The sequence below is a fragment of the Chelonoidis abingdonii genome, chromosome 5 (assembly GCF_003597395.2).
Source record: "Chelonoidis abingdonii isolate Lonesome George chromosome 5, CheloAbing_2.0, whole genome shotgun sequence".
Taxonomy (NCBI): Eukaryota; Metazoa; Chordata; order Testudines; family Testudinidae; genus Chelonoidis; species Chelonoidis abingdonii.
The window spans coordinates 78,288,235-78,296,226 of NC_133773.1; the positions used below are offsets into that span (position 1 = coordinate 78,288,235).

At 42.9% G+C, this 7,992-nt stretch overlaps 1 pseudogene; it reads left to right on the forward strand.

The window, feature by feature from the left end:
* The first annotated feature begins 1,464 nt into the window (after positions 1-1,464).
* Positions 1,465-6,294, forward strand: LOC116819561 (DNA (cytosine-5)-methyltransferase 3B pseudogene; annotated as a pseudogene).
* Positions 6,295-7,992: the final 1,698 nt, after the last annotated feature.

Genomic DNA, 7,992 nt, shown 5'->3' on the forward strand with positions numbered 1-7,992 from the left:
AGTAATATTCTGGCTCTGTTACAATTCATGGCAAAACTTTCACTGACCTTAGTATGACCAGGTTTTCACCCGAAGTGTTAAAAAATTTCCTTGCCACTGACTTCTTTGAAAAAAATTATGTAATCATCCCTCTTGTGCATATGCATTGTAGTACAATTTTTAATTACATGATCACAGGTAAATGGTTCCTGGGGAATTGGATTCTATCCCTGCCTCTGCCACAGAGTTCCTGTATGATGCTCGACAAATCATTAGATCAGCCTTTTCAGAGGTGGTCACTAGCTGTGTTACTCATTCTCTGGGTGTCCAACTTGAGTCTCAGGGGTCTGATTTGCAGAAGTGCTGGACAGAGACATCTGAAATTGAAGTCAATGGAGCTGTGCTTTAAGTATATAAAGAGCCATAGAATGCTGAGCACTATGAAAAATCAGTCTCGTAGGCATCTCAAACTAGGCACCCAAAATTAGTGGAGACTTTTGATTGTACTTCAGTTCCCCATGTGTGAAATGGGGGTGATAATGCCACCCCTCTGCACAGGGTGTTGTGAAATAAATGTATTAATGTGTGAACCACTCAGATACTATAATAATGAGCACAATATAAAAGTCTATGACAGAAGCGAATAGTTCTATACTAGAGAAGGGATTGAAAAGTATGCAGTAGATAAGGCTGCGGTGTGGGCGGGGGGTAGGCCCCATTGAACTTTGAGAATGAAACAAAGTATTGAATACCTACTCAATAAGCAAGCATTGTCCATTCTGTGCATTGATAGGGGTCTTGTGGGAAAATAGTACATAATTGTGTGTATGTACAGCTTTAATTACAAGGGTCTGAATTAAGATTGCACAGGCAACCTTAATTCTGGCACTCCGTAACTTTGAGTGTTTGATTTTGCAAGCTTAATGTTATTTATTTTAATTATACAACATTGCTTGTAAGGGTGTTTACGTACTTCACACTAAGGTTGACAGGGAATTGGTTAAATGGGGAATAATTAGAGTAGATATATAAAGAGAAGAAACACATACACCATCCCAGCCAGGTGACATTGCTGTCAGGCCAAGGAAGCAAAAACAAATGGCCTGTTTTCTTTACAAGAGACTTTGTAAGTTATAAACTGCTTGATTTCCCTCAGCTGAAGCAAGCCAACTTTTGTTCGCTATTTGTTTTTTGTTTTGTTTTGAGCAAGTTCCTGACCTGACCAAGCAAGTCAAAGTAGAGAAAGAATATGTGTGTGGAAATGTATGTGCCTTGAGATGAGGCTTTTTGTCATATTTCCTTTTGCCTGCTCCACCCACTTATATTCCTTTTACCTGTGACTCTGTCCCAGGCCACAGTCAAACATAAATGCTTTCAGTTGTATGCAGAAGTAACAGCTGAAAATACTTACAAATATAAACTGACATGTGGCTTATTATGGGCTATGCTATTTTAATTACTTAGCTGAGCCAGAAAGGGGAGGTGATGGATGCAGAAGGTGGAAGACTAGAAGAAAATGTAGGTGGATGTCTGCAAGTAAGTATGAAGTGATTGACAGGGACAGTCTTGTTGGCAGGGATTGGGGACATATGAAGAGATGGTTTAGAGCCATGCTCACTGGAAAGGGAGTAGTTCTGGGACAGGCAAGTTCATGCAGGGGTAAGGAAACCACTGGGACATGGAGAGGAAGCAAGTGAGGAGGGAACAGAGGGCATGAAGGAGGTAATGGGAAGGAAACAAGGAAAGGCAGGGTCTCTTCTCCATGTTAAAATCTTTAAGTTGTTTAAAAAGTAAAATAGGAACAGATGGGGCTGGGTGAGTCTTGGAGCTGAGAGAAATTTGGAATTTCCATCCTGTGGGAATTCCAACAGTCTGAAACTTTGTTTTGTTCCAAAAAGCTGAAAATTCAAAAATGTTCATGGAACAAAAAATCTGGAAAAAATATCAGTTCAAAAATATTTCAATTCACCTGCTTTGATCAAAACATAACATTTTGACATTACTAAAACTAAAATGTTTTGAGCTGACCAGAAACAGTTTTTTTGTTTTTGTCACACTGTCTGGAGTGACACACCTGTGAGTGCCTTCCCCAGGGCAGACTGTCAGATACCCCAAGCTGGTGGTGTGTTCTATAATTAGATTTCACCAAGCCAGTGATAAATGTGAATTCCTGGATCACTGTAACAGTCTTACCATGGAGTCACAGACAGTCTCCTTAAACTTTCCAGTCTATCTTGCATCCAGACAAACCGAATTTTGTGATAAAATGTTTCTTAAATATAAAATCTCACCAAATCAGGTTTCTACCAGTCCCAAGAGACCAGTCACTTACCCCAGATCAAATGATATCCCACATCTTATACTAAAGACAATGCTGGCAGCCAATTCTACAGTAAACTAACTATAGGTTTATAAGCTAAGTCGTAGTCTACACTACAGGGTTATGTCAAATTTAGATGCGCTAGGTCAATTAAAAATGACTGCGTCCACACAACCAACCTTGTTCTGTTGACCTACAGGGCTCTTAAAATTGACTTATGTATTCCTCCCTTACGAGGGATGTAGCACTAAAATTGACCTTGCTGGGTCAAATTTGGAGTACTGCAGACACAAATCGATGGTATTGGTCTCTTGGACCTATCCCAGAATGCTCCATTATGACTGCTGTGGACAGCACTTTGAACTCCCATGCACTAGAAAGGTACACAGGAAAAGCCCTGGGAACTTCTGAATTCATTTCCTGTTTGGTCAGTGTGGTGAACTCAGCAGCACAGGTGACCATGCAGTCCCCCCAGAATCGTACAATGTTTCTATGCTCCCCTTATCACCTCCATCCCTGAGGTTATCACAGATTAGAAGGTGGATAAAACACACTTGTGATGCCATGTTTTCTGAGCTCATGCAGTCCTCCTGCACTGATAGGGCACAGTTTAATGCATGGATGCATTCAGTGACAGAGGCAAGGAAAGAATGAAGTGAGGGTGAAGAGCAGAGGCAGAACGTGATGCTGAGGCTAATGGGGGAGCAAACAGACATGATGAAGCATCTGCTGGAGCTGCAGGAAAGCCAAGAAGAACACAGACCTCTTCTGCATCCACTGTATAACCGCCTACCCTCCTCCCCATGTTCCATAGCCTCCTCACCTAGACACTCAAGAATGCAGGGTGGGGGAGGTTCCAGGCACCCAGCCACTCCACTCCTGAGGATGGCCCAAGCAACAGAAGGCTGTCATTCAAACAGTTTGAATTTTAGTGTGGTTACAATAAGCAATGTGGCCTTGTCCTTCCCTCCTCCCCCACCCCACCCGGGCTACCTTGTCCATTCTCATTTTTTAAAAAATGAATAAAGAAAGAATGCATGATTTCAAAACAATAGTTACTTTATTTCAAAGTGGGGAGGGTGGTTGGCTTACAGAGAATTAAAATCAACAAAGGGGGCGGGTTTGCATCAAGGAGAAACACACATAACTGTCACACTAAAGCCTGGCCAGTCATGAAACTGGTTTTCAAAGCCTCTCTGATGTGCAGCGCGACTTGCTGTGCTCTTCTAACCGCCCTGGTGTCTGGCTGCTCAAAATCGGACGCCAGGCGATTTGTCTCAACCTCCCACCCCACCATAAATGTCTCCTCCTTACTCTCACAGATGTTGTGGATCACACAGCAAGCAGTAATAACAATGGGAATGTTGACTGTGTTGAGGTCTGACCTAGTCAGCAAACAGTGCCGGTGAGCTTTTAGACGTCCAAAGGAGCATTCTACCACCATTCTGCACTTTCTCAGCCTATAATTGAACTGCTTCTTACTACTATCCAGGCTTCATGAGCCATGAGATCAAGGGATAGGCAGGGGTAGGTGTATTCCAGGCAGGAATGAATCTCCATGAAACGAAAATTAAAAATGAGAATGACCTGGAGTCTCTGGTTCCCATTCGGTACTCTAAGAGGAGGATGGTCATGTCTATCCAGGTGCCCCTGATTGACCTCACTGAGGAGGATTCCAAGGAGTCCTCCCAGAGCAGCAGTACCACATCTGCCAGCAGCACCCAGGAGGACCAGAACAGATCCCCCAAGCTCATCGCTGGGGAGCAGAAGATCAGAGTTGCAGGGGAAGTGGTGGAATACCAGGATGGGAAACATTTTGGAATTGGGGAGCTAGTATGGGGGAAGATCAAGGGCTTCTCCTAGTGGCCTGTAATCATTGTCTCCTACAGAGTCATGTCCAAACATCAGGCAATCTCTGGAATGGGTGCAATGGTTTGGGGATGGGAAGTTTGCTCAAGTTTCAGTAGACAAGCTGGTGGGTCTGATGGCTTTTAGGCAACATTTCAACCACTCCACGTCTAATAAGCTGGTCTCCTATTGACAAGCCGTACACCATGCCCTGTAGGTTGCTAGGAGCTGGGCAGGGAAGGTGTTCCCAGAACCCCTGGCCAAACAGCTAAAGATTAACTTCTGCAACAACAGCAAAGGAACTGGTGGAGGAGGACCAGAGGAGAGAGTAAATGGTTTCCGAAGTCACGAACAACAACAGGAGCCTTGAAAATAGTTGTTTATTGTGTGGGAGAAAAAACCCAGCCACATACCACCAGCTGTTTGTGGGGGGCCATTGTCAGACTTGCAGGGATCGATTCCTGGAGCTCTTCTACATGTACAACGAGCATGGGTTCCAGTCGCACTGCACCATCTGCTGTGAAGGCAAGGAGCTGCTGCTGTGTAGCAATACCAGCTCCTGCAGTTGCTTCTGTGTCGAATGCTTGGAGGTCCTGGTAGGGCAAGATACCTTGGCCAAGGCAAAAGAACAACAGCCCTGGAGCGGATACATGTGTCAACCACAGAAGTGCAATGGGGTGTTACAGTGTTGACCGGACTGGAATGTACGGCTGCAAGACTTCTTCACCAGCAAGAAAGGACAGGAATATGATGTGCACCAAAAATCTAAAAAGGCCTGCACATATCCCAGAGTCACTACCCTTGATAACAGAGCGTCAATGATTGCATTGGCTACTTGGATCACAGCAGCCCCCACAGCAGACCTGCCCACAACAGCAGCAGTGACAGTGAGCTGAGCGAGCTCCATGCTTGCATCTGCATGGGTAACCCAGGAAAAAAGGCACGAAACGATTGTCTGCCATTGCTTTCACGGAGGGAGGGGTGACTGATGACATGTACCCCAAACCACCTGTGACAATGTTTTTGCCCCATTAGGCATTGGGAGCTTAACCCAGAATTCCAATGGGCAGCAGAGACTGCAGGAACTGTGGGATAGCTACCCACAATGCACCGCTTTGTAAGTCAATGCTAGCCACGGTAGTGAGGACGCACTCCGCCGACTTAATGCGCTTAGTGGGGACATATGCAATCGTCTGTATAAAATCGATTTCTAAAAATCGACTTCTATAAAATCGACCTAATTTTGTAGTGTAGACATAACCTACAAAAAAAAAAGTGAGAGCTATTGAGAGGTTAGAGCAGGTAAAATATATGGTTAGGTGAGTCACAGGTTGTAATTCCAAATGGTAGCAGAGATGTTGTTTGCCTGGTTCCCAAAAATTTGTCAGGGCTACCTAGAAAACTCTGTGGATCTCTGTCTGCTTGTTCAGTTATTCTGTCATGTTAGAATCCAAAGAGTTTGAAGACACAGAGTCTTTCTTTCAATCCATATTTATAGTATCTTCACACAAAAAGCAAGCAGAGAGTGTCTCTACCCACACAGACTTTTCCTTTGAGTATGAAATGCACTTTGAGTCTCTGACCTGGTCAGAGTCTCTGACCTGGTCAGCCAGTGTCATAGTTTTGTGTTGTTTTTGTTTTTGGAGTAAGATCCACATTACACTTTTGCATTTCTCTTGCCTTTATTGGAGTTGTAATTCACGCTCCCATGTCTCTTGTGGATTGGGCTTCCTAGAAGACTACATCTCCCACAATGCAATGTGGACCCAACTGTCTGAGCAGCTTGGGTAATTGGGGGAATCATATAACTGGGTTCATCATGGGAGAGGTAGTACAGCCAGGGAACCTGGTCCACAGGAGATAATGAGGGGTTCAGGTTTACTGACTGGACCCCCATAAGGCAAAGTGTTAAAGAGAAAGCACTTGAAAATGTGTTTGAACTGATGTGAAGCATTTCAGATCAATTCAATAAAACAAAATATTCCAACATAGGTCAAACTGATCCAAACTAGCTTTCATTTTCTCATTGGAAAATTCAAATTTTCATCAAAATTTAAACTTTTTAGTGAAAAAAAGTTTATTTTTATTTTATTTATTTATTTAGATGTGAAAACAGCATTGTCTGTCAGAAAATCACTGTGATGTAAATTTTGCAATAGTGGGCTTTTAAAAAGTGTGTTTATTTAACAGCCTTCAAAATCTCTTTTAGAGAGGCCTATTTAAAGCATTGGTTTCTTGCAGCCTACTCACGGAATAGAAATCCACCATGACAATCCTTATGGTCAATGTGGGTGCTGTATATGCACAATAAGTCAATACAATGAATAAGAATGTGAATGATTGCAATGAAAAGCTTAGAGTGGGTCAGGAGCACACTTTTCAGATTATATTAGGTTGCTTAGTAAGGCAAGCTGGCAATCCAAAACAATTTCATTACTAACTTAATGGCAATAATGAGAGGTCATGTAGCTCTTTCTGCTTCAGTTACAGTACATTTACCTTATGTTGCTCTGAGTTTCTTTAACATATCTTAGTTATACAGAGGATGTTTTGGTTGCTGAGGTGTTTTATAATGATTATTTTGCAATAAGTGTTCTTATTTTCTGCAAAAATGCATCAGATTAGTTTTGCTACTACCAGTAGCTTTGGTGCAGGCTATGTTTTAATTAAAATAAATAAGATAGATAGAGAAGACTAAAAGTTGGTTGTTGTTTTTTTTTTTAATGGAGGAAAAGTAAGTGGTGGTGGAGTTCTGTTATGGAATCTACAAATCTGCATCCAGGCTTTTAAGGGTCCTGTTGCCTGACTGCCTCTGTGAGTGGAGAAGATCAGAAACAAGTAGATTCCTCCTGGTGGGCAGGGAAGGGGAGTGCCACCTGCCTGCTCTTGTGCATGCCAGTATCTATTTGCAATCATCTCTCCAGAGGGTTCTGGGGCAGAAGATTCTGGTTCTTCAATTCCAGTTACTTGAAAACAAAGAATTCATGCTGTGGTGTAAAACACATGGAAAAAGACTCAGAGAATCAGAGTGAAGATCCTCTCAAGGGGTGATACGGTGTCTTATCAGAGGGAGGGGGTTTGGTTCCACTTCAGTTAAGGATGGGGAAGTCCATTTGTGAATCCACAAGAGGCCAAAGCCATCAGAGAAGAGATTCTGTGTCTCTGCCCCAGTTTGAGTCCTGAGTGCTCCTTCACCTTTGTTGGAACTATGCTACCATATATTCCTCCTGCCTATGGCTGACCCAAGGACACTTAATGGCGCTTTGCAGAAAAACTAAATCAGCCCCAGGCTCTATTTCTTCTGTTTATCTTACGTGGTCCGGGGGGTTGTACATCCCTGACTGCTGCCTTCCCAGACTACTCCCACCCCTTGCACTTTGGACCTTGAATAAACTGAATACTGATACTGAAGAAGATGGTGGAAGGGGGAAGGCAATACAGCAGAGGTGTTGAGCCCTCCTATCTCTGCCAGTGGATCCTCTCCATTTCAAAGATAAGGAAGTGTGGGGAATGATCCAAGTTGGAATGCCCAGGGCTTCATTTTCTCACTATCCTGTATAGTGAGAACTCCAGACATGGACAGGAGCATGCAGAAGTCAAATAGTCTCTCGGAAACCCTTCATATGATCTCTCTAAAATTAACTTACAAAGCAAGTCCTTGATAGCTTCAGTCAACTCTTTCTTCTAATTTGTTTTCTTCAAAATAGCTGAAGGAATTAATCCTCATGATGGATTAATCACCTGCAGAAGAATTAAATTAAAAATTAAGTTGGAACAGAAATACTATCAAAAATCAGTGAACCTAGATAAAGAGATATGAATCCTTTCTGCTAAATTAAAAAAAA